Raw genomic sequence first — 27,552 nt, forward strand, 5'->3', positions numbered from 1 at the left:
GCCCTGTTAATGTGAAGTTGGACCACGTTATCCAAAACATCCCAATGAGTTTTGTCACAAGAACTCATTTATCCCCTTATGTACATTTAACTTTCATGAGTACTCTGGCTACCACAAAATGCATGGCTGTATTTCAGTAGTAAAAGAGGTGCTACAATTACAAACACTTTTGTGTGGCATCCTCTGGTCTCACCTCTTCCCACTACCCAAACCACACTAAACTATCCGAGCTGCCATGAATACGCCACACTCTTTAACACCACCATAACTTCTGCATAGGCTGTTTTTTCCACCACCTCCAACCACCATTGCCCATGCTCACACACATACACACACTTAACCGCTTTTCGAATCCTCAATGCGTGCTTCAAGGCTAGATTAAAATACCATGCTGCGTTTATGAAGCCTTAATGCTTCCCCAAAGCTAAGGCAGATCACTATTTGAATCATTTTTAACAAATATATATAAAGTAATTTCCTTACAGCATCTAACAGACTGAACAATAATTCATCTATTTATGCACTTGTTTTCCATTAGACTGTAAGTTTCTCAAGACAGTCTGTATTTTATCCCACAGGATAGTCTCAAGTTTCAGCACAATAACTGGAATTTAAGGGCCGCATAATAAATGATGAATAAAGAATGAATCAATGAATGAATCAGTTCAGTGAATGAAAAGATGGGGGTAAGAATCAGAGTGTCAGGGGCGCCTGGGTGGCTCAGTCGGTTAAGCCTCCGACTTCGGCTCAGGTCAGATCTCACGTTCGTGGGTTGGAGCCCCGCGTCAGGCTCTGTGCTGACAGCTAGCTCAGAGCCTGGAGCCTGCTTCCGGTTCTGTGTCTCCCTCTCTCTCTCTGCCCCTCCCCTTCTCATGCTCTGTCTATCTCTGTATCAAAAATAAATAAAACATTAAAAAAAAAGTTTTTTAAAAAAGAATCAGAGTGTCAAAATAAATTATCCTTCTTGGCCTGCCACCAACTATCTGAGGAACCCGTGACCAATAAACCTGAATCCAATTTCTTCATGTTAAATAAGAGAGTTGGATCGGATCATCTGAAGATCTCTCCAGTAGTAGCAATAAAAAAGAAATAACTTTTTTTTGAGCTCCTTCTAAATGTGAGACACTGGCTCAGTACTTTACACTCACATTAACACTAATTTTTATGACACTCCTACAAAGTGGGTACTATTTATTCCCATTTTGCAGAGAAGGAAATTCAAAGTTAGTTTAAGTAAATTTATGGCTCCACACATTATGAGGATAAAGTTAGGATTCATGCCCAGGTCTGTCTTGCTCCAAAGCCCATATAAGTCTCTAAGACACTAGTAAGAGAGTACGTTGGCAACTTGTAGGCACTGTACGTGTTAAGACTATCCACTTTTGTGTGCAAGTGGAGAATTATCTATTCACTTTTGTATACAAGAGCCCATGTCATCGAAGAATGGTGATAATTCAGCCATTCTGTTCTGGGGTACTAAGCACATATACCACACCAATTATTACTGAAATCCAGTTGAGATCCTAGCAACAACTCCTACCTAGATCAAACTGAAGGTCACAAGATTTTCTTAATTCCCAGTCAGGTAAAACCTCTACTAATATGTGTTACTGATGTAAAATCACACTAAAACATTGAGGTCATGGAAGAAGGCGGGTGAATATCTGTTTGGAGTCTCTTTGTTACAGACAGAAAAGATTCATTGCCAAATCCAAGGTACAGTAAGTTTCTGAATAATAGGATTTTACTGTATATATGTAAGTCATTACTTACAGTGGGTCATTTTCTGCTTATTGGAAATAAAGCAAAAATAAAACAAAAGATAACAAAATATGACTTTTTAATATCCTGTTAGCAGCATACTATGAGTTCAATGTATAATTAGATATTTACATATCTTCCTCTACTCACAAGGGTGTTACCTCCTGATAAACCCATAGTAAGTTGAAAATATCTTAAGCAGAAAATGCAGAGGCACCTGGGTGCTCAGTGAGTTAAATGCCAGACTCTTGATCTCAGCTCAGGTCTTGATTTCAGGGTCATAAGTTCAAGCCCCATATTGGCGTATTGGGCTCTGATTTGGGCATGACACCTGCTTAAAAAAAAAGAAAGAAAAAATTGCCTTTAATACACCTAACATACTCAATATCACAGTTTAGTCTAGACTATCTTAAACATAATCAGAATACTTGTATTAGCCTACAGTTGGGCAAAATCATCTAACACAAAGCCTGCTTTATAATAATTGTTGAATTTCTCATGTAATCTATTGAATACTGTACTGAGAGCAAAATTAGTATGTCTGTATTGGTACAGAGGGGTTATAAGTGTACCAGTTGTTTATCCTCATGATCGGACGGCTGACTGGGAGCTGTGGCTGGTTGCCACTGCCCAGTGTAATAGGAGAGGTGGTGCCGCATATTGTTAGCTTCGGAGAAGATCAAAATTCAAACTCTGAAGTACAGTTTCTTCTTCTTCTTTTTAACGTTTTTTAGTTTTAAAAGAGATAGAAAGAAAGACAAGCAGAGAGACAAAGTGTGAACAGGGGAGGTGCAGAGAGAGAGGGAGACACAGAATCCGAAGCAGGCTCCAGGCTCCGAACTGTCAGCACAGAGAGACCAAGGCAGAGCTCGAACTCACGAACCGTGGTATCATGACCTGAGCCAAAGTTGGATGCTTAACTGATTGAGCCACCTAGGTGCCCCACCAAAATGCAGTTTGTACTGAATGCATACTACTTTTGTGCCATTATAGAGACAAAAAAATCGGAAGTCAATCCATTGCTAGTTGGGGACTGTGTCCCTAATCATACATTTTGCTTTTTATGTTCATGAGTTTTGTCCCTAAGTCTCTTTAAAACCTGCAAAATATTTGTTGAGTGTGCTTTTTCATTTGCTTTCACAATTACATGGGGTGGAAACTTTTGGAAAAATAAATACCAATATCTAAGAAATTATCTCTGGGAATTGGGATTATAGGAAACTTTCACTCTTTATACTACTCACTTCGGTATGATTCAAATTTCCTATAAAGATCATGTATTGGTTTTTGTAATTAAAAAAAATATAATAATCACAATCTTTAACAATGATTTCTAAAATGTGTATCACGTAAATCTGATTAAAAAGAATTCACTTGATAAATCAGAAAGTTAGATTTATTTTGCCTCTGGATGACTTAGGAACTCTTAACATTAGAAGATAATGCAGATGTGTGGAGTATTATCTAATATCTGGCCTTGAATGGGTATCTAGGGATTGACAACATCTCATCAGAATGCCATGTGGTATTGAGTCACAAAATGCCTTTAATTTAAAATCACCTCAAAAGTATACTCAAGCATTTGGCACAGGGAATACTATGAGCCCATGAGGGAAATGTTCTAATCCTTCAACATAAGGACTCCAGGTCATGTTCTTCATTTAAACCTGCATCACCTCTTAATCTTGACAACAAAATCCTCACCAAAATTTCGGCAAGCATATCAGGAACGATGCTGCCAAACGTGCATCATTACCGATCAGTCTGGTTTCCTCTCTGTTGAAACATGAAGTGATCTAACAAAAATTGCTTGATGCAAATCACAAACAGGTTTTCCACAAAGTTGGCTCTTTGGTTTATGAGCAGAAGGAAGGGAAATTACCCTATAGTTACCTCTGTCTGCCCACCGACACTACCTCTCAGACGCTGGCAAACTATGACCCACGGGTCAATTCTGGCTGTTTCCCACCCCCTCTCTTAACTGTATGATCCACAGACTAAGACCAGTCTTTTAAATTGTTGGATACAAATCAAAAGAAGAACAATGTTTCATGACATATGAAAATCACATATAATGCAAATATCAATGTCCATAAACAAAATTTTATTGGAACATGGCCCGCTTATTCACTTATGTATTGTCTATGGCTTCTTATATGCTACAACAGGGCTAAGTCCTTCCAACAGTGACCATATGGCCCTCTGGGTAGTGGAATAGAATCTCCCCAAAATTCGTGTCCACCCAGAACCTCTGAATGTGAACTTACTTGGAAAGAGGGTTTTGTAGATGAAATTAAGTTAAGCTCAGGGCATGCTGGGTTAAGTTAGGTCCTAAATTCAATGATTAGTGTCCTTATAAAAAGAAAGAAGGACACAGATACACAGAAGCAAGGAATTTAAGGAGGCTAAGATTGGAATGAGGAACCTACTAGTCCAGGAACATAAAAGATTGCCAGCAACCATTGGAAGCTTGAAAAGGGACATGGAATGGTCTCTCGTTCAGAGCCTCCAAAACTGTGAGAGTAAATATCTGTTGATTTGAACCACCAAATGAAATACATTTCCATTGTTTTGTGGTACTTTATTATAGCAGCCTAGGAAACTAATATATCTGCAAAATCTAAAATAGCTGACCCTTTCCATAGAAATGTTGCTCTTTTTTTTTTAAATTTTTTAAAAGTTTATTTATTTTGAGAGAGAAACAGAGAAAGCCAGCAAGAGAAGGGCTGAGAGAGAGAGAGAGAGAGAGAGAGAGAGAGAGAATCCCAAGCAGCTTCCACGCTGTCAGTGCAGTCAGACGTGGGGCTGAAGCCCACAAGCTGAGATCATGACTTGAGCCAAACCGAGAGCCTGATGCTTAACCAACTGAGCCACTCAGGTGTCCCTGTTGTTGACTCTCAATATAGAGAATTGTGTCCTGAAAAAGAACTCAACACAAGATGTTACCCTTGGCCGATTTAACCAGGGCAATGCCGGGTCTAGAAGGGATATTAAAACATTAAAAGACCACAGGGCAGTTAGAAGACAAGGCAGTTCTCACCATATATGCTCAGATTTAACTTACAGTTTTTCTTAATCTCACAGAAGCATACTAATTCTTTACTTTAGTTGTTGATCACACACTGTTAGGTCACACTGCATGAATAGCAATCATAGTACTTTGACTTAAAAGTTCATGAGAATCTCCCTGTTCTATTTTCCATGAGTGTAACAGGAAGTCAGTGTTTTAGTTATGTGAGGCCAATGGTCAAGAGCTGGGCTGGGAGAGGTTATCTAAGGAACATACTGACATGAATCTGGCTGAATAAGAATGCCACCCCCTCTCAAGTGTCTAGGCAGTGCTACTGTGATCACTCTAACAGCAGTACTTTAAAATCTTTAAACTTAACCAAATACCCATCAGAATGGCTAACATTAAGAAGTCGGGCAACAACAGATGTTTGTGAGGATGTGGAGAAAGAGGAATCCTTTTGCACTGCTGGTAGGAATGCAAACTGGTACAGCCAGTCTGGAAAACAGTATGGAGGTTCCTCAAAAAATTAAAAATAGAACTACCATACGACCCAGCAATTGCACTAGTAGGTATCTATCCAAAGGATACAGGTGTGCTGTTTCGAAGGGGCACATGCACCCCAATGTTTATTGCAGCACTATCGATAATAGCCAAAGTATGGAAAGAACCCAAATGTCCATCAATGGATGGATGGGTAAAGAAGATATGGTATATATACACAATGGAGTATTACTTGGCAATCAAAAAGAATGAAATCTTGCCATTTGCAACAACATGGATGGAAACTAGAGGGTATCATGCTAAGCGGAATTAGTCAGAGAAAGACAAATATCATAGGACTTCTCTCATATGAGGACTTTAAGATACAAAACAGATGAACATAAGGGAAGGGAAGCAAAAAATAATTTTAAAAAAACAGGGAGGAGAACAAAAACATAATAGACTCTTAAATATGGAGAACAAACAGGGTTGCTGGAGGGGTTATGGGAGAGGGGACGGGTTAAACGGATAAGGGGCGTTAAGGAATCTACTCTTGAAATCATTGTTGCATTGTATGCTAACTAACTTGGAAATAAATAAAAAATTTAATAAAAAATCTTTAGACTCAGAGGCACTCAATAAATGTGTTAATTGACTAATGAATATCCATTGCTATTCATTGTTAATATTGAAAGACTCAAGTTTTTAGTAACTTCTATCGTATTTGATTACAGGATCTTTAATGCTGGTGTTCTACTGGATATAAAAACACAATAAAACAGTAATGAAATGTTTCTTTCTCAATCATCACTTAATTTTTGTGTAACCTTAATTTATCTGGCTTATGACTAGATTTGTATCTTGGCTTCATTATTGAAATAAGAGAAAAAAATATACCTAGTGAGAGGAAGATGAGATGTCACGTGTAATCATAACACAAAAATACCCATAATGCTGGCTATGGAAGATTGGCAACTCTAAGTCCAGGATACCAAGCAACTCGGAAAGATACTCACATTTCAGTTATGCACCAAATTATAATTTGCCTCGCATCGCAGGGAACTTCAAAGACTGCTGATTCTTACACCAACCACCATGATTTCCCATGTGGAGCTGAAGGTTCAAATTTGGTTTGATGAACCCCTTGTTTCTTGGCTAAGAAAACAACAAAATTGCCAACCAGACAAGTTACATGACATAAAGCTCCCTTCCAAATGTTCTTTAGTAGAGAAGATATGGGTCAGCCAACGAAGCATCCATTTCCCCAGGGAAAAGCTGATACACTGAGATCCTAAGACAGCCACTTCCAGCTCCCGTCTGGGGACCAGATCCCCACGACTCTCATTTAAGGTGTAGTTGCAGCAAGAAAGAGTGGAGGCTTACCTGACTGAGCTTAAGGGTTTATGTGCACAGCCACGAGGACAAGGGACAAACAGTAGAGATATTGACGCTACATGTAATTATTTTAAATGTTTTCATCTCTAAAGTAAGAACATTTCATTTTTTAAAATAGTACATTTTCGGGGCATCTCAGGGGCTCAGCCAGTTAAGCATCTTACTCTTGATTTCAGCTCAGGTCACAATGTCACAATGTCACAGTTCAAGAGTTCAAGCCCCATGTCAGGCTCTGTGCTGTGTCAGCATGGAATCTGCTTGGAATTCTCTCTCCCTCTTTCTTTGCCCCCACCCTACTCATGCTCTCTCTCAAAATAAACAAATAAACTTAAAAGCGTGTTTTAAATATGTTTTCTGTCAAGAGGAATGGATGAAGGACAGCAAAACAAAGAACAGGAATCACAGTTAATGTACTGGACAACCTTCTGCGCCACGTCTTCCCAGGATCCATTTCACCAGAGAGGAGCCACAGACTTCAATAGTAGGATAGAAGTTCTGTGAGACTCCTGCAAATAGTGACATGCAGGTTTTGTTAAAATACGAGGCTTTTCTGATAAAAAAGTTCTGGGAGACTCCACCTGACTTCTGATCACCACCAAGTGTCATAGAAGGCTCATAGCTCACTCACTACTGAAGTAGGAGCCACCTCCGAAAACAAGGACGTCAGAATCCCCATCCTCACACACTGCTTCAATATGGCGCCTTAGACTCTCTCAAGCATTTGATGACTATCTCCACAAGTGCTAGAAATTCAGGTACCTCCTGAGGCAAGACAAACCATGCCTTCTTTTTTTTATTTTGTGACCTTTACTGCCTCAACTGGCCTCCATTCTACGCAACCCAGCTCCCCTCATCTTTGGTCCTTTCAGTCTGTGCCTTTCCTAACTTTTTTGTATTTAGCCATGTTTTTATCGTCTACTACTTGTTTTTTTGACTGGATCCACATTTAAATGGGCTGACTCCTCTACAGGTTTCATTTTCTTATTTTTACATTTGATGTGATCTAACAAGCAGCACTGGCATCTTACCCAAGGCACTGTACTTAACAATAGAGAAAAATGATAGAGGCAGTTAAATCTTTCAGAGCTCTTCTCTTTCCGAAGTGGAATTAGCATAAATATCTGCCTACTTTAAAGAAAATGTCTAGAGACCTTTGCATCATCGAGGGACCCAATGCATCAGGCATTCCTCCTGACTAGCCACCTGTAGAAATTGTTAGGATACATCACTAAGCCAGAATTTGTCCATTTTACTGCCCTTACTTTTTGATAAATAATGCTGATATCATATTGACTGAAAAATATGATGTTTATTTGATAAATATAAGTTCTGATGAACAACACCTTTATTATATTTACTGAAATTTGCAGATTTCCCCTCACACAAAGTACTTGATGATAAATTAACATTGTACTGATAAATGCTAAAACCAGCAATCACTTTGTCAAGTGTTGACACTGATCAAACAACTCTGCTTTGCAACCATACTAAATAAAAGACAAATGCTAAGTTTAATTATAATGTTTTTCAACTTTATGAATGGGATGATGTCTTATAGCTTTATTTTGTAGGTGAAGTTTGAAATTAATACTTAAGACGATTTGCTGAGGTCTCACTTATGAGAAGCCTTTAAACTTTTTTATGTTTACCTATTTTTTATTTTTATTATTTTTTATGTTTTATTTATTTTTGAGACAGGGGAGGAGCAGAGAGAGGGAGAGGCACAGAATCAGACACAGGCTCCAGGCTCTGAGCTGTCAGCACAGAGCCCAACGCGGGGCTGGAACCCACAAACGTGAGATCATGACCTGAGCCGAAGTCAGAGGCTTAACCAACTGAGCCACCCAGGCGGCCCTATCTATTTTTAAGAAAGAGAGACAAACAGAGAGAAACAGACCGTGAGTGTGGGAGGGGCAGAGAGAGAGGGAGACACAGAATCTGAAGCAGGCTCCAGGCTCCGTGCTGTCAGCACAGAGCCCAACGTGGGGCTCAAACCTACAAATGGCAAGATCATGACCTAAGCCAAAGTCAGACACTTAAACCACTAGCCACCCAGGTGCCCCACTTATGGGAAGCCTTTAAAGAAATATTAAGTTAAAAATAAATCTTCTTAGGGGTGCCTGGGTGGCTCAGTCAGTTGACTGTCTCTTAATTTTGGCTCAGGTCACAATCTCACAATTTGTGTGAGGTTCAAGCCCACACAGACGATCAGCATAGAGCCTGCTTGGGGTTCTCTCTCTCTCTCTCTCTCTGCCCCTCCCACTCACATTCTCTCTCTCAAAAATAAATAATAAACATTAAAAAAATAAATCTCCTGAAATTCTATCAACATACACATTACTCATTTTGAACATAAATCACATTTCAGAAATTTCAACCTGATAGGAGTCTATTCTTCCAATTTCTTGTGATTCAGACTTAGGGAATTATGTTATATTTCTTCCACTCAGATTCATTATTCAACTCGAAGTCACCTCTAAAAGAGAGAGAGAGAGAAGAATGAGATGACAGGCAAAAGCTGCCTTACTGTTGGGAGTAGGACCAATCAGAAGTCTTGGTTTCTAATCATTATTTTGTTATTGACCAGTTAAACTTGGGCAAATCACCTACTATTTCTGGCACCCAGTCCTACTTGTGGCACCTATGTAGTAACCTATTTACAAACAACAGGGACCATAAGGTACAGCATGCTGGCTACAGTTAATAATGCGTTAAAAGACTAAATCTTCAACAGCCTCATGACACACACAATTTCATTACTGTGTATGGTCATAGACGGTACCTAGACTTATCATGGTGATCATTTTGTAGTGTATACAAATATTGAATCATCATGTTGTACACATGAAACTAATATGTTTATATGTCAATTATACCTCAGTAAAAAAAAAATAAAATAAAATAGGAGAAAGAGAAAACAATGGATTGGTTAGGAATAATTTGTACGTCTGATGAAGACATCTCTAGCCCTACACCTAAGGATATAAAGGAGGTCTGAAAACAGAGACATTTGGTGTTCCTGAAAGGTAAAGTCAAGAGTCTGAAGATGTCAGTTCAATTTGTATAAATTTATATAACCCTATCAAAATTTAGAAAGAAAATGTTTCTGGAATTAGAAGGTTGATACCAAATTTCATTTGGGAGAATAAATGACAGACTAAAATATTTGACTTTTTTAAACAAAAGAACAAAAAGGGATAACTTTCCCTACCAGATATCAAAATATATTCCAAAGCTACACTAATTTAAAAAATACAGTGCAGTCGGTTGAGCATGATTCTTGATTTCAGCTCAATGGTTCATGAGATGGAGCCCCACATCAGGCTCTGCACTGAAACTGTGGAGCCTGCTTGGGATTCTCTGTCTCCCTCTCTCTCTGTCTCTCCCCTGCTTGCTCTCTCCCTCAAAATAAGTAGAGAACCTTAAAAATATATATATACACACACATATATATATACCCATATATAGGTATGTATACATGTACCCATATATGTGTGTGTGTGCATAAATAGGAACACGGTTTAATAGAACAGAAGAATCAATCCAGCAACAGACCCTAGTGTATATCTGTGGCAATTTCAAATTGATTGTGGTAGAACAAGAGAAAAAAAAATCAAAGGAGAGCCTTACCTCACGCTACCTTTCAAAATAAATTCCAATTAAATGAATAATCATAACATTTAAAAAATATAACAAACATGAGAAATATATATATGTAATTTTAAGGCAGCAAAGTCATTCCTAAATAAGACAGAAAACCCAAAAGCCATAAGGAAACCAACTGACAGAAACTAAGCTTTTCGGCACAATGAAAGGCCATTTAAACTAAGTTAAAAGAAGTGGCAGACTAGAAGACAGTATCTGCAGCATGTAACAGTAAGGAGGGGGGCATCTGGGTGGCTCAAAGAGTTAAGCGTCCCACACTTGATTCTGACTCAGGCCATGATCTCACGGTTTTGTGAGTTCAAGCCCTGCATCAGGCTCTGCGTTCACAGGGCTGAGCCTACTGGGATTCTCTCTCTGCCCCCTCCCAGTTGCACACACGTGCTCTCTCTCTCTCAAAATAAATAAACTTAAAAAGAAAAACAGAAAGGGGGTAACTGTTATAATATGCAAAGAGTATAAAGCTCCTTCAAATCCCTAATGAAAAGACAAACAGGGGCGCCTGGGTGGCTCAGTCGGTTAAACCTCCGACTTCGGCTCAGGTCAGATCTCAGGTTTGTAGGTTCGAGCCCCGCGTTGGGCTCTGTGCTGACAGCTAGCTCAGAGCCTGGAGCCTGCTTCTGATTCTGTATCTCCTACTCTCTCTGCCCCTCCCCCCTCATGCTCTGTCTCTCTCTGTATCAAAAATAAATAAAACATTTAAAAAAAGATTTTTTTAAAAAGACAGTCTGATATAATTAGGTAAAAGAGTAACAATAAGCAAAAGAAAAAGACAAAATGATAAAAAATGTGAAAAGATACTGATCTTACTAGTTATTTCCCATCAAATTACAAAACAGTGAACAACTAACATTATACAGTTTTCACAGGATATGGGGAACCAGGCATTTTCATCACTATTCCCCTGACTATAAACAATCACATTTTTGTAGGTCAATTCAGCAATATCCACCAATATGCTATAGATTCTGATAACTAATCATAACCTTTGATGAAGCAATATTACTTTGACAATCATCCTGCAAAAATACCTACACATCTGGGAAAATGTATATATGAGTATTACTAAAATAGAGAAAATTTAAAACACCTTAAATATTCATTATTTTAATAGTTCTATATGAACTCTGAAACATGATGTGGTGGCTAAGAAGAATCAGGTTTTTCTTGGGGGCTTAGTTGGTTGAGCATCTGACTCCTGATTTCTGCTCAGGTCGTGATCCCAGGGCTGTGGGATCAAGCCTCATGTGGGGCTCTGCACTGAGCATGGAGCCTGCTTACGATTCTCTCTCTCCCTCTGACCCTCTCCTCTGGTCTCTCTTTCTCTCTTAGAAAACAATTGAGGTTTTTCTATTTGTACTCTTTGGGTAATTCTTCAAGATAGGAAGTTTCAAAAAGAAACCACAAAATAGAATACAAAGACTATACAGAATAATTTCATTCACGGCACTTGTAAAAATCATGTACATATCTGCGTGTGAGCATGAAAATGAACAGAAAAAAAGCTCAGGAAGATACATCACGAATAGCTAATAGAAGTTAGAGGAATTTCTAAAACAAGGAATAAGGAAGAAAGGGAATATTTTTTCAGTTACTTTATATTCTTTTGCTTGTTATAAATTACAACAGGCAGGTATATCTTTTCTCATTAAACGTTTTTATGGAAAAAATAGGAGTTACCAATGCGTAGTATTTTTATTAACATAGTTCCCACGTCATGCAGAACTAGTTGGCATGCATTAAACCTACAGTTACAAAGTCTCAAAGTCTGCAGTTTTCTTTTTGACAAGTTCATTTCTTTTCCTTATTTTTTCATATTTATGTAAATACCTCATTTTTATAAGGTTAAACTACTTAACTTCTACTACTGAAACTTATCATACTGAATACAGGCCTAATCTACAAGTCTGTATTCTTCTGAGAGGAAACCATAGCTCCAGAGGGCCACCACTGCTATGACACCTTAAGGACACCTTTAAACAGCCATGCTCTGTGCTGGTCATCAACCTTGAATCACGCGACGCAGGTGCGCCTCGACAAAAGGAAGAACACGGTTTGATCTGATGTCCAATCTTCTACGAAAATCCAAGGTTTTTGCTCTGTAAGGGAAAGGGAATGTTTAAATCCAGTTACCAAGCCTTTGAGATCACTTTTTGCTATTTATTTGCAGTGTACTCTCGGGAAAATTGCTTCACCTTCCCAGGCCTCAGTATCTCTGCCATCACTAAAACAATACCAAGGCGACCTCACAGAGCAGGGATCCCAAAGCTAAGTGTATTTGACCCCAGAGCTCTTAACTGATCCACTAGAAAGAGTTCCGCCTCCTGCTATATTCACATAGTGCACATTCTGTAATCATGATGACAATGATAATCATCACTGTGAGGATTGTAATTGTTGAAAATGATCTCTTTTTAATATTTTTTCTCAAAATTGGAAGAAAAACAAAACCTGCAAAAATAAAATTTGCCCAAGGACAACAAAATATTGCCCAAAGAAATCCAGGGTACAAATAAAGTAACAGATTGCTGCTAACAAGATTTTTAATTAACTCTCAGGGAAAAAAAAAAGGGAGAGAGAGAGAGAAAGAAAGCTGAAGAAAGCTCATTACTCTTACTGGACTTTCTATAAGGAGGGTGAGATTTAAAAAAATCAAATTGTGCAAGTTTTTCTAATTGCTCTTTACCCTGACTCTCTGTTGGCCTTCCCAACGGTGGCCCAGAAGAGATGTCCAAGGGTGGAGGACAAAACAACTATTTACATTAAACAACTCTGGTTTGTAGGATATTTAAGGAAAAACACAGATTAAGAAAAGATAGTTAGAAGGAAAGCAAAATGTGGGGATATAGCATTTGCTTAATCATGTACAAGTCTAAACGTTAATTAAAATTGACATTAATTAAGAAATATAATCCCACTTGCCTCATGAGATCCATTGATTTGCTGGAAGAAAAAGACAACTACTTACATGGAATCACCCATTCTACTGCAGGCCTTCTAGGGTCTTCTGCAGTCTCTTGTCAGCTTCTCTCAGAATTCCTTCGGGAATTCTGCCCAAGGGAGAGGTCAAGAAATGGGTTCACTGCAAATCCTACTTTACAAGTAAGTACTTAATAACAGCTCTGCTGAGAGATGTTTTGCTTATTTCTTTTACTTCCAACTCTATTCAGAGGTTTTTACCAAATCCCCCTTATTCCAAGATGAAAAGAAAACCCAGCATTTATTGAGAGCTTACTAAGTGCCACCCCAAGCTATTACACATATTACCTCAGAATATTCGTTGTCTCTCCTCTTTTTGTTCAGATCTAAACAGAAAACTTCTTACAAAGCATACCTTAAAACAACAATGATCGTAATACATTATCTTAACAACTCTGTAAGACAGGAATTTCTATCCACATCTTACAAAGGAGGAAACCTGGGCTTAAGAAACCTGAGTCAAATGTGTAAGTTCACAGTTTAGCTGCCAAGTGTTTGAACCTGAAATTGAACTCTTGTCCTCAAATCCTGCAGTCCCACGACACCACTGCTGTTTCACCTGAGAGTAGTAAAGTCTCTAAAGACAAGCAGTAATTTTAGAAATAGCCAAAGGCACAGTGAATAAATCTATCTTTTGAAACCTAACTGAGTACAGAAATGTTTAATGTACGTAGAAGGTGTTAGTGTTTTTAAAATGAGTTATTAAAGTGGGTGAAACAGTATGGTAATAAAAATCATCATATAGTATAATTATAAAGTATTAAAACAGAGTTTTTCATGTGGCTTGTGAGGTCCATCCCAAAAAGAAATGTTCCCCAAACTGATGTGAAGACTGGCATTGGTCTGAGCTTCTGATAAAGTAATAAAGTGAACTGCTTGTTCCCATGAGTGCTAATATAAGGACAACGGAAATCAATGTTTTTTAAAAAATTTTTTCAATATTTATTTTTGGGAAAGAGAATGAGAGAGAGTATGAGCAGGAGAGGGGCAAAGAGAGAGGAAGATACAGAATCCAAAGCAGGCTCCACGTTCTGAGCAGTCTGCACAGAGCCCAACACGAGCTCAAACTCATGGACAACAGGATCATGACCTGAGCTGAAGTTGTATACTCAACCGACTGAGCCACCCAAGTGCATCTGGAAATCAATATTCTGAACTTCAAATTTTATCCTGTTTATGCATAACTATATACTTTAATAATTATAATATATAATGTATTATATAAACAGTATACGATATAACATATGTCTGTATATAATATGCAATATTAATTATAACCATACAATGATGAAAACTACATTTTAATGTTTCATGAAATAGTCCTGGAGACTTTTTAAGGGCTTGATAATAAGTTCTTAAATAAGAATTAAATGAAAGAAATGGAAAAAACATTATAAGCAGATATTTGCCAATATTGTGTCAAGTTTTTATTGTTTTCCCCTACTAAACCGAACGAATCTTTTGATTGTATCAATAAAAAGAAGACAAATTGAAAATCAAATTCTTTTTTAAAAAGTAGTGACAATTCTACTAATATTTTTTTTTTTTTAGAAAGGGTACCTGAGTGGCTCAGTCAGTTGAGCACCCAACTTCAGCTCAGGCTTGTGAGTTCAAATCCTGTGTCAGGCTCTGTGCTGATAGCTCGGAACCTGGAGCCTGCTTCAGACTCTGTGTCTCCCTCGCTCTCTGCCCCTCCCCAGTTCACACTCTGTCTCTCTCTCCCTTAAAACTAAATAAACATTAAAAACTAAAGTAGTGGCAATATATAAAATATAACAATTCTTTGTTTGCTTCTTACAGAATACTCTCAAAACATCACAATGATAATAAAATACATTTTGTAACTTCAAAAGTTGCAGATATTTTTTGCATCTAGTGAAAAAAATATAAAACAAATGTAGAGAAAAATCACTCTCTGCTTTAGTCAGTGCATGGACAGTATATAGTTTAAACTCACTATAAATACTTAGGACATTTAAAGTACAGCAGGAAAAAACAAGAGGCCCAGACCAAAAAAAAAAGTGTTAGGGTGAGAAAATGAAATGCTGAGAACCTGAAAAAATATTTTGATCAAGAAGAAAAAACTTATCTACACAATTGGGAGGACATATCTATTATTTACCAATTGCTATTTTTTTCTTCTCTGCCTCTTGGGTGACATTTTGCCCCTTCTGGTGCAACTTCTGCTGTCCGAGTCAAACAGACAAACCTGGGAGAAGACATAAAAAGTTCAAAGTTAGGGTTCTCTCCTCAGCAGAAAAGGAGATCAGTCCCTACTCCCCTTGAGAGCGGTCCCTTTTTAACACCTAAGAATAGAAGCTGGTGGAGCACTGGTTTGTTAAGTTGAAATTATGAAGTATCTTTAGGTTCTTCAATTTTCTATTAAGTATATAAAATGGGGCTATACTAAGATCTTGTAATTACTATTTCTTTGCCAGGAGACAGATAAAACCATTATAAGGGACAGTTTAATATATTGCCACTCAGTGACCCAAACTAGCCTTCTGCCTAGAGATTATAGGGACATGTGGTGTCTAAGTGGCTCAGTCGGTTAAGCGTCCGACTTCAGCTCAGGTCATGATCTCGTGGTCTGTGAGTTCGGGCCCCATGGTTGGCTCTGTGCTGACAGCTCTGATTCTGTGTCTTCTTCTCTCCCCCCACTCATGCTCTGTCTTTCTGTCTCTCTCAAAAATAAATAAACATTTTTTTTTAATTTTAAAAAGAGATTATAGGGACAGAATCTTGCTGACTTTTGATCAAGGGAGTAACAAGGGAGATGTCTGTGCCATAGAAGGCCCTGGAGCAGGGAGAGACTGACTACCTATGAGGTAATTCAGACAGAAAGCATCAAGAAATTTGAACCTTGATTTGAGTTGGAAACTGAGAAGGGCAAAAATACCAGAGATGTTTGAAAGAAAAAAAAGCAACATAACTTGACAAGAATGATCCATGGGGTGTCCTGGGCTGTAGTAAATCATACAGGGAGAATTCCAGTCCTCTCTCTGCTTCTGAACTACTTTTATATTTTGCAAAGTCAAATCAATGGTAATTTGAGTGGGAGAAAAGGCAACATGAGGGATCACATGTCCAGGGTGGAAAAGAAAGATGGTGGACGTGGAAAAAGAGGTTTTTCAGGTTGCCCAAACAGGCAAAAAAAATGTCAGGCTTTTAGTTTGTGAGGTAATTTTTTTGTATTATTTTTATTTCTGATTGTTAGTACAACCCTTCTGAGGTCTTCTATCTGGTTCTGTTCATTGCCTGGAAGATGAGGAGACGAATGATTAAAAAATGCCTCCAAGAAACTTCATGAAATTCTTTCAGAACGTGATGCTAATCTGGATGGGAAATGATAACCTCAGTTTGAGGCAGGAGTAAGAAATACACACACAGCAATGCCCCGGACAGTAAGGAGGCAGCAGAAAATGCAGATCTGGGATTTGGGTTAGCAGTTAGGACAGGAAATGCTGGCGGTAGCATCCTTGGCATAGAAGCAGTATCTGAAGCAATGAGAATAAAACTCAAAATCAATTAGAAACATGCCATGACTCTCTTTCTATTAAATATCAAAGTGGAATAGGAGGGGAAGACCGAGGGCAGAGACAGCAGCGAGGCCAGAGGTGCAGTGAGACCTGTCCCCGCAGACCCCAGGCACTGGCTGATCTGGGCAGCATAGTCAGGACTTCAAGCAAACTATTTAACTCTCTTATAAGTGGGGATTACCTTAATTGGTATTTGAATTTACTGTAGTATTAAATGAAATAATATAGCAAAACTGCTTTAAATTTAAAAACTGACCAGTATTTACACCTACAACCAAAATGTAAATCAAATTCCCACCGTGGCCTTAATGGAAGAAGGCCTCATTGTCATCACCCATCCATTTCCTGCTGGGATTCTCTTCCTTCCCAGACATCCATACCATCTTCCCACAGTGGCACAGTGAAGGTCTGTCTGCACCCTCTCACCTCTAACCTCCAGCCCCGGCTGCAGCTCTCATCTGAATTTCCTTCCCAGCTGTAACTTCCTCTCTGTAGTTCTACACATTCTTTTACCTACATTCCAAGTGACTTCACTCCGCCTTAAGGAGCACACACTTTTGTCCCCGGGGAAGGTGGGACAAATTCTGGGTGCAACCTAACCATGTTTTTATTCAATTACACAAAATCTAATTTGTGGTCACTGTGTTCTGGATAAAGTTACCAAGTATGTTTCCAGGTTCAAGAATCTGACCTGTCAGATTCTGTGTGTGTGTGTGTGTGTGTGTGTGTGTGTGTGTGTTTCTTTAAATGTTAATTCTCATTTTATGGCTATGGACCTAGATACTTCTCTCAGGATGTATAAATAAAGTTTCATATTCTTTGGCTAATTTTTAGTGTCTCAGGCAATTTTGTAACCTTCAAGAGAACTGGAAAAGTCCCATAAAATTCTTATTCTCTCTAAGTCAGCATCGTATCCCGGGAAACAGTGTCACAGGCTTTGGAACTACCAAGAGCTGGAATCAAAACCCAGCCCAGACCACTTATGAGCAGCAAAAACTCCAGTCATTATGTAACGCCTGGAGGCCTGAGTTTGAGAATACAATGGAAGTAATGGTCTCTACCTTGTAAGATTACCTTGGGGTTTCAATAAGGCAAAGTAAGCAAAGCACAACCCCTGCCATGGTATAAAGTAGATACTTAATAACTATCTGTTGAGGAAACCAATGTCAGTGACCTTCCCAAGTCAGCCCATCCGAAAGCCTAACAGAGTTTTGAACGCCTGAAAGATCCATCAAACTGGAGCAGACCTCACAGGTCTGTTTAGCTTCAGCTTAATGAAAAATTGTCCATTTACAGATGGCAACAAGTGATTTCTAAAGGTTAAACATATCCCTTTTTTTTCAAACTACATTATCCTTTGGAATACCAATAAATGTTTGATATAACTTTATACTTCAATTTCAAGAAACATAGTTCCCGTATCTCATTCCAGCCAGGAAGTTAATCTACTTTTTAATATCAGAAAGTATTTATGGCTTTCAAATAAGAATAAAAAATTCCACTTTGCATGGTTCCTATGCTATCACGCCTGAAAAGTCAACGTTTTTCCTTATGAATTTTGTACTCTCACTTCTAGTCGACCAATTAGCTCCGCAATTCTGTAAGACTAGCAACCAGATCTTTTCAATGTAACCTTTGATTGTTCTCCTTTATTTATTTGTCCATTACCTCTGCAAACAGAGGAGAAGGGAATTACCATCTCCCAACTCTGTGCTTTCAGGAGCTGCTATGCAAAGTCTCAGCCTGTCCTTGGAGGGGAAATGGTACAAATTCTAGGAAATGCTACTGTAGAAAAGCTTTGACTGAGAGTTTCTGGAAGAAAATTTTTCCTTGAAAATTTTAATTTTTCCTGCTTTTTGTTTACCCTTCTATAATCTAGAATGTATCCCACCTTTTAAAGGTAACCCTTTCAAATATAAAAGCTTTTGTTAATTCAATTGATAGGCCTGAAGAGCAGTGACTAAAAATATACTCATGCTTATAGTGGTTTTGTAGTAATTATCTATATATATCTGAAGGGCATTCAACATTCCAGAAACTTCATTCCTATTGTACAGGTGTTAATCCCTGAGTCTCCAGATCAGATAATCAGTGACTCTGATGTTTCCTATGAAAGAATCTTTCCATTTGAGTGGTATTGGATAGTTAATAAGGAGCACTAAACCAAAGTCTAAAGTTAACTAACGTTTGAGTGTATGGTCCCCTTTAAAAAATTAATAAAGCTCCTACCATATATAAAATATTTGATCCCACTGCAATGTTACAACCATTTGAGACCTCATTAGATTCCTAAAATCAGATAGCCCTCAAAAGACAATGGCTAACACGTTAGTTGTATTTCACTTTTCAAACTTGTTGAGCATCAATTTTCAAATCTGTAAAATGGGGATAATTATATGAGTCCATGGGGTTTGTAGTTAAGAGTGAAACACAAGCCTAGCACAGACTCGCACAGTGCAGTGCCTGGCACACCATAAATTCTCTCCCCTTTCACATTAAGTTTATACACATCTGTATGAAATCATATAGGATTAACCATAATGGAGCATTATGAGTGTAGTCATTTTAATCTATATTTACTTCTGTGGAGATATTGACTGTAAAAGTGCAACACAATTTGGATATAGGCTGGTAATTTTAAAGAGGATTGTAATGGACACTATTGTTCAGTTAAAACTTCATGTGAGAGACAAAGCTTGATAAGCATTAAGCGTCAGTAGGATTTATCAACCTCAAATGGCACTCACGCTTGCTCTGACGGCTTACTGTGCCCCCAAACCTCAATCCTAGGTTTCCCAATCATCATTCCAAACTTTCTGTAATATAATTAAACTCCAACTCTCCCTCACTCTTAGCTAATGACTCCAAGGACAAACAGAAACCATCAGAAGGGAATTCTCCCACTTTCCTTCTAGTAAATATGTAACCATCCTCTTCTTTCCCTTTTTAAGGAAAGGAGTAGGGTCTCTCAAAAGTCAGTGTCTCAGCATGTGCCCTGTATCTCCATCTCGTCCTGCATTCTTAGGGAACCTCATTCCATTCATTACTCCTTTTCTTGCTTATATCTATCACATGTCCTTTCTACTGGATTAATTTCCGGAGCAGTCAACTTTGTTCTACTATCTTCCATCCAAGACAACACAACCCCAAACAAAAACGCAGTAGAGCATCCCTTTCTAGCTACTACCTTCCGTCTTCACACTCAACCCAGTCAGGCTTCATAAAGAAAAGGCCGTGTGGGCTGTCATCTTCTTCACCTACCGTTTACTCTTCAACACCAAATCTGGATTCCACTCTCAACACACCATCAAAACTTCTCTGGAGCTGTTACTCATAACTTCTGTATTCTGTATACAGAATGCTGTTCTAAAGCCGGCAATATCCAATGGAAACTTTTTGGTCTTTATTTTATTTGACTTTTTTTTTAATTTAATTTTATTTTTTTATAATATTTTATTGTCAAATTGTTTTCCATACAACACCCAGTGCTCTTCCCCATAAGTGCCCTCCACCATCACCACCACCTCTTTTCCCCCCTCCCCCCCCTTCAACTCTCAGTTCATTCTCAGCATTCACTAGTCTCTCAAGTTTTGCATCCCTCTCTCTCCCCAACTCTCTCTCCCTCCTCCGCTCCCCCTGGTTCTCCATTAGGTCTCTCTTGTTTTCCTGTTAGACCTATGAGTGCAAACATATGGTTTCTGTCCTTCTCTGCCTGGCTTACTTCGCTCAGCATGACACCCTCAAGGTCCATCCACTTTCCTACAAATGGCCATATGTCATTCCCTCTCATTGCCATGTAGTACTCCATCGTGAATATATACCACATCTTCTTGATCCATTCGTCAGGTGACGGACATTTATTTGACTTTTCAACAGCATTTTACAAAACTAGCCACAACTCTTTGAAGCACAATCTCCATTGATTTTCCTGACACCACATTTTCCTAGTTTTCTGTCTAAGCCTTGGGGGCTCCTTCTCAGTCTTCTTTGCCAGGTAGGCTCTTTTTCTACCCAATCTCTCCCTCTCTCTCTCTCTCTCTCTCTCTCTTTCCTATTCGTTGTATGTTTTATTATGTTATATTATGTTATGTTATACTGGGGTTTTTTTCCCAGCTCTTTTGAGATATAATTAAGTAATCTCTACCCAGCCTCTTAAAGAAGTTATTCAGGGTGTGATTCTGGATTCTCTTGTCTTTTGCATGTTCTTAGACTTGATTTCAAAAAATATTTACATAAGGAATGGTCACAAATCTATATATATTTATATTCCAAACCAGTCTTTGAGCTCCAGATTCTTATATGTGCAGGTTTAATTTTTCCACAAGGATGCTTTATAGGCATGTCAAAATATGTGCAAACTAATCACTTGAGCTTGCTCCCAAACCCATTTGAACCCTTCCCTCCTCAGGAGCCTTGCTATTTTGTCCATCTGAACAAAACTTTCCCCCTCGTTACCTAACTAATGCCTACTTTCCCTTAGGTTTCTACTTAAATGTCACCGTTTTTTTTTTTTTTTGCATTTAAAAAAATGTTCATTTATCTTTGAGAGAGAGCGAGAGCGAGAGAGAGCAGGCGAGGGGCTGAGAGAAAGGCGACAGCGGGCTCTATACTGACAGCAGAAAGTCTGATGTGAGGGTGGAACTCACAAATTATGAGATTGTGACGCTTAGGTTTAGCCGACTGAGCCACCCAGGTAACCCTTCATTATTTTTTTAATATGTTTTATTTTAGAGAAAGAAAGCACGCATGTGACGTACAGGGACAGAGGGAGAGAGAAAATCTTAAAGGCTCCACACTCAGTGCCCAACTGGATGCAGGGCTCGATGCCAGGACCCTGGAATCGACCTGAGCAAAAATCATGGAACACTACACTGCTCAACCAACTGAGCCTGTCAGGTGCCCCTAAACATCGCTGCTTTAACAGAGCCTTCCTTAACTCTCCCAACTATATAAGTCTATCTTACAGCCCCCGCATGACCCTCCAGAGCACACATGATGACTTACAATCACAAGTCTATCTGAAATCTCCGTGTTCGATCTGCCGTCTCCCATACTTTGCTCTAGCTCCCCCCTCCTCCCAACACTTCCAAGCTTCTAATATTCCATATAATTTGCTTATTTATAGTTATAAATTTTTGCTTTTCTCTCCACTCCGGAATGTAAGTTCCATAAAGATTTCTTGTCTCTTTTCTTCCCTGGTATGTTCCAAATGGCCAGCACATGCTAGGAATTCAATAAACATCTGGCTAATGAATGAGAGGCTATGTCTGTTTGGCTACACATGATATTCCAAACTAATCAAGTTTGGTGGAATTGAAGTTCAGGTATTCTGAAATCTAGGATGAAAAATGGAGCACAACACCATAAATACAGTAGGATCTCATACCTTGTGAATGAATAAATGCTTTCAAGTGAAAAAGGTGTATTTAATTTGGAATCTAGACACTGGTCCTCATCTTTATTATGTTTGGTTTGGTTTAGCACACAATCTTGTCTTTCGTTCTCTTTCTCCACGTTCTAAGAAGTTTTAGAGGTAATAATATGAGGCAGGAGCTCCAAGGAAGGAAAGGCCATGGCCTTGTACTTCTGGTATCAGCTGATGTCTAGTCCTCTTCCAGGTACTTCGCAGCAGCCGAATAAATAAATAAAATTAGGAACCAATGAGAGGGACAACCCAGTGAATATGTGCCTATCAGGTGAAGGTGAGACAGGACCAGGCAATAGTGGAAGACACTGGGGACTTGGAATCAAGGGGGTGGGCTCCATTCCTGCTTCCACTGTCTGACAATATCTGGCAACTTCCACAGGCCTGTTTTTTCACCTGGTGAGTAGATCACCTGGTGATCTACTAAAACGCAAATTCCCTAAGGCTAGAGACTGCATCTGTCTTGTTCACTGACCTAGACCTAGGCCTGGACCTGTATGTGCGGTAGGTACACAGTAGGCCCTCAAGAATTTGTATAACTATCTCTAAAAATTCCCTCCAGGGCTAACATCTTAAGGTAAAGATAACTCTGAAGTTTTCTAAATAAATATTTCTTTTACTAGAATCATATACAGATTACCATCGTCTTAGAAATAAATAGCATAGTGCATGGTGAAAAGAATACAACTAAAAAAATCAATACCTGTTTCCTCTTAGGGAGTTGGTTACGGGGAATTACCTGTTTTACATCTCCCTGTGCGTTCTTGGGTTCTTTATATAAATAATCATATTTATACACTTAGCGTTTGATTTGAAACGCTTAGGTCTGGGTGCGAGAACACCCAACTCCCAGAGCCTGTATACTCACAACTGTACAACTTGTACTGCTTCAGTCCTGTTGGCGGTCCTTCCCTGCCATTATGTAGTTTCCGAGGCAGAACGGGCTCTTCCCATTTCTCAGCCCTTTCCTTCCTCGCCCATCCTCTGCCTTCACCCGTCTCCCCCATTCGTGGCTTTCCCCGCGGCTAGTCCGACGCTGGGAGAGGTCGGGAGAACGGCCCCAGCGCTCAGCGTTCCGGGGCAGCCGCAAACAGCGTTCCCTAACCTGTCACTGGGGACCGCCGCCCTGCGAGCTACGCTCCACACGCGCTTTCGTGTCGAAAGGAAATCGTGTTTTCTATCGTAAACTAGGGACTGCTCGTGGGGAGCCAATCTCTGCGTCTACACTTGTTTTCTGGCCCCCGCGCTGCCGCGGGAATTGATTGGTTCCCTCGCGCCCCGACGCTTGGGGTCCCCCCGCGCTCCGCCTGGACCCCGCCCCCTCTCGCGGCCATCTGCTACGCTATCTCGCTGTCTCTCTCTCTCTCACCGCAGCTCTTTCCCTTCCACCCACTCCCTGACCACCCCCCCGGCTCCGCCCCTTTCCCCTCCCCCCGTCGGGGCTCCGAATCTTTCGTGGCCGTTGCCAGGGAGACAAGCCGATACCAGGCAAATAGGCATTCGAGAAAGAAAAGGGGGGAAAGCTACACGGCAGTCTGGTAACAAAGGAGCAATAAAAGCAGCCCCCAAATGGAGGGCTGAGGACACGTCTGCGAGAAAATCCGAAAGCGAGCTACCAGTCCCCCCAAGTTAGAACCAGAAGGGGGATGCAGAGGAAGGGGCATGATTCACATTGAGGGTGGGGGAAATCAACAACCTTAAATGAGCTTTTGAGAAGCGCCTGGATGGTGGTTTTGGATCAGCCCAGCTGGCTTTTCAAGTTGGAACTCCGCTAATACAAGAAATTCGCGTCCACCTCGGCGGCTGGGGGCTTGGGCCAGGCCAGCGGGCTCCCATAAGGGTGATAACATGTTTGGCAGGATTCACTTCTACGGAAACGTCTTTCCATCATCTCTGGGGAATATGACTTCGTGATTGAATCATGCATCTGAAGGCAGTGGACAGAGAAGACGAAGCTTCATGTAACGATGTACAGCTTGGTGATTTTCAAAGCAAAACTTGAACAAAGAGTTACTGGCTTGAACCAACTATCTTTTTCAATCAAAGTGTGACCCATTTCCCTACAATAAGCAGAAAATAAAACTGAGAATTCCGAGCCAACACCAGGAGAAATGAACCACTCTCTCGACTGCTTCTCATCTCCATAAGCGAAAGATTATTCATTTCAGGATTACTAAATGTAAACGAGAAAAGGGTCTGATGTGGAAACGAGTGAAAACTTTGGGAGCAAAAATGTAGGCGGTAGGAGAATGTTTATTAGGCTGTATCCTTGATTTTTGACTGTCTTCCCCCGTTCTTTAAATCAGTGCCTTGCCTTTCACACACAAATTAGCGTCTGGTTCTTTAGGGTGGCAAGGGGTGCAGATGGAGGTACTCTGTATCCCCGCTCCAGAAGCTTTTTCTCTAACCCAAGCTAGACTCGGAGCTTTCAGGGATCTTCTTGCTCTTTCTCAACATGCAGTTTCTCCTTAGAACTGTAATCGTCAATCCGGTTGTTTAGCATTTCATCGCGGCTGCCTCCCTCCCTTCCAAGAACACACTCGCTTGCATGCACACTTACACATGTCCAGAAAGAGTCCATCCGATCCTGGCAATAGGCTGAAAACTATTCATATCTACGCGAATTGCATCCCAACCGTGTATACGGATGGATTCATACACTCGAGACTGTGTCTTGTTTCACCATAGAGAAAAATTGTCATCTCACACAGTGATAAAATGCGAACTGTTATGATCGTTTCTAAATGGCCCTCACTTTATATTGTGGGGGGGAATCACTATTTGACAATAGTCGAAAGTGGGGGGATTCGATGAGCGTCGCAAGCCAGTATTGAAATATTTTATTTCATGCCAGTGCGGGACAGGGAAGGGAGTGTAGCTTAGGCTCGTTGCCGCTTTTGGATTTTCCACATCTGGCCTACAGACCTAATTCTAACTCGAGATGTCGTTTGATGAAATTCGATCTTCGTGGTTTAAATGCCTTTCAATTTGGGGCGATTTAACATTTGCAACCGTTAAAGAAACAAACCCCGTGCAGTATCTGTGAAACCAATATGGAACACGGGGAAAGAAAACATGCTGCACACAAATCCTAACCATTGTCTTTAACACTCGTACACACACACACACACACACACACACACACGCACGCACGCACATATAAACACACAGGCAAGATGGGGGAGGGGAGCGAGTGGAGAGAGACAGACACGGATATAGACCGACAAGAGTCAAAGCGAGTCAAGTTAACGCTTTCTCCGCCCCCATCCACAAGTACCCCCTCCCGCGTTAATTAATTCCAAACAAAGCAAGCCAATCAAGTGATGCATTATTATTTTCAAGCAGAAGGAGGCGAGAGGCATGTATTTTTTAATTGATTTATTTATTTGGAGGACATTAATTCTCGGTCTGAGGCTGATTTTCAAACCATTTGCAAAGCGCGGCTCCATTGTTCGCCGGGCTCGCAGGCTCCGCCCCCTGCTTTGTGTGCGGTGCGCGGATTGGCCGGCGCGCGCGGGGGCCGCGTCAGCGCCCGCGAGCCCATTCATCTGTGCACTTGGGCGTTGGACCCCGCATCTTATTAGCAACCAGGGAGATTTCTCCATTTTCCTCTTGTCTACATTGCGGCTACAAATCTGGGATTTTTTTATTACTTCTTTTTTTTTTAAAGCTACACTTGGGCTCCTTTTTCTGTGCTCGACTTTTCCTCCCTTTTTCCCTCCCTCCTGCGCTCCTGCTTTTTTATCTCTTCGACTTAAATTTTTTTATCCGGAGTGTATTTAATCGGTTCTGTTCTGTCCTCTTCACCACCCCCACTCCCCCCTCCCTCCGGTGTGTGTGCTGCTGCCGCCGCCGCCGCTGCCGCCGCCGCTGCTCCTGCCGCTCGCCCCGTCGTTACACCAACCGGAGGCTCTTTGTTCCCCCCTTGGATCTGTTGAGTTTCTTTGTTGAAGAAGCCAGCATGGGTGCCCAGTTCTCCAAGACCGCTGCGAAGGGAGAAGCCACCGCGGAGAGGCCCGGGGAGGCGGCTGTGGCCTCGTCGCCTTCCAAAGCGAACGGGCAGGTAAATTCTACCTGTGTTTCTGGTCATTTCTTTGGTGTCTTTCTCTAGTCCCGACGTTTCTCTTTCCCTCCTGGTCGCGCCCGAGGCTCTTTCGGCGGAGAGAGGAGCGTGGCCAGATTCCAGACCGAAAGTTGAATGGAAAGCGATAAGCCTAAATTGTCAATTTCTCATGGGGGGGAGGTCTCTCCTCCACCCCAAAGGAGTGGTTCTCGGAGAATCCTGGCAAATTCTTGTGTAGACGCGAGGAAAGAAGTGATAAATCGTCTAAAAATGGCGTGTTTGGAGCTCGGCAGAACGTGACTAGCTAGGTGCTAACCCCCCTCCCCCCGGTCAGGTTGCATTTGTGTTTGGTGGGCACAAAGGTGTTTGGGTGTTTGCTGTCGAGATTGGGTTGCTTTAAAGATTTCTGAACTGGTGTGATTGTTGGGGGGAGGGGGAAGGGGAATGGAGAAGGTGGTGGAGAAAGGCTAGGAGGGAAAAGCTGTCTTATTGTATGCTGAGGCGGCGTGCCCTGGGTTCTTGGAAAGGTTGCTGGCTGGCTGGCTGGAGCTGAGCAGAAGGGCTTCAGTATCTGCTGGGTAGAAGGGTTACAGTATCTTTTGGTGGGGCTTTGCCACTGTTCTAAATCTTTCTTCGTTAGCTGTCTGGAATTACACACCCATCCGACTTTTAAATGGTATCCCTGGGGTGGGAAGACTCAGTGAGTCCTTACCCTGTGCAGATGGTCAAGAAGAGACAGTTCGTGTGTTTCGGATGGGGTTGTGCGTGTGCTTGGCGCCTAGACCACTGCGGGTGGCCACCCCGCAGCTGCCCGGACCCAGGCAGATGGCCACGGTTGGGTGGGCGCGAGAGGTTGGCCATGGGTGGCTGCTTCGAAAACACTGGGCACCCACCACGCCTCTTTTCCTAGAGCAGAGGCCATGTAGCTTCGCCTGCTCTAACCTAATGGGGAAGGCGAGCTCTGCCAAGAGGTTCTAAACCCGTTAAAAATGCAAAATGAGCCGCCGTGGCGCGCCCCGGCTACACAGAATCGTAGGCGAAGGTAGGCGTGGAAGCGGAGGCAAGACCTTAGAAATCATGGGTTTCCCCCTACCCTGTTGGTTTTATTCGGACCAGGACGCCAGGAAGCCACCTGAGCTTTGTTTGTGGACTCTTGGCTGCGCGATCCCCGATCGGGCTCGGGGGCGCCTCGGCCGGCGGGCAGGGCCGGGCTGGGCAGGGCGGGGTGGCCCCG

The 27,552-nt window shown here is 40.9% G+C and overlaps 1 long non-coding RNA gene across 3 annotated transcripts; it reads right to left on the reverse strand.

The window, feature by feature from the left end:
* Positions 1–1,904: 1,904 nt before the first annotated feature.
* Positions 1,905–23,517, reverse strand: LOC115297066. Of its 3 annotated transcripts, none has more exons than XR_003911246.1 (5): positions 23,124–23,517; positions 15,414–15,500; positions 13,281–13,362; positions 12,286–12,411; positions 1,905–2,092 (listed from the first exon to the last, which is right to left on the reverse strand). It is a non-coding gene; the product is annotated as an uncharacterized LOC115297066 (long non-coding RNA). The 3 variants fall into 3 exon arrangements; XR_003911245.1 differs by lacking the exon at positions 1,905–2,092 and adding an exon at positions 9,085–9,125; XR_003911244.1 differs by lacking the exon at positions 1,905–2,092 and having other exon boundaries at positions 11,893–12,411.
* Positions 23,518–27,552: the final 4,035 nt, after the last annotated feature.

The sequence above is a fragment of the Suricata suricatta genome, chromosome 7 (assembly GCF_006229205.1).
Source record: "Suricata suricatta isolate VVHF042 chromosome 7, meerkat_22Aug2017_6uvM2_HiC, whole genome shotgun sequence".
NCBI lineage: Eukaryota > Metazoa > Chordata > Mammalia > Carnivora > Herpestidae > Suricata > Suricata suricatta.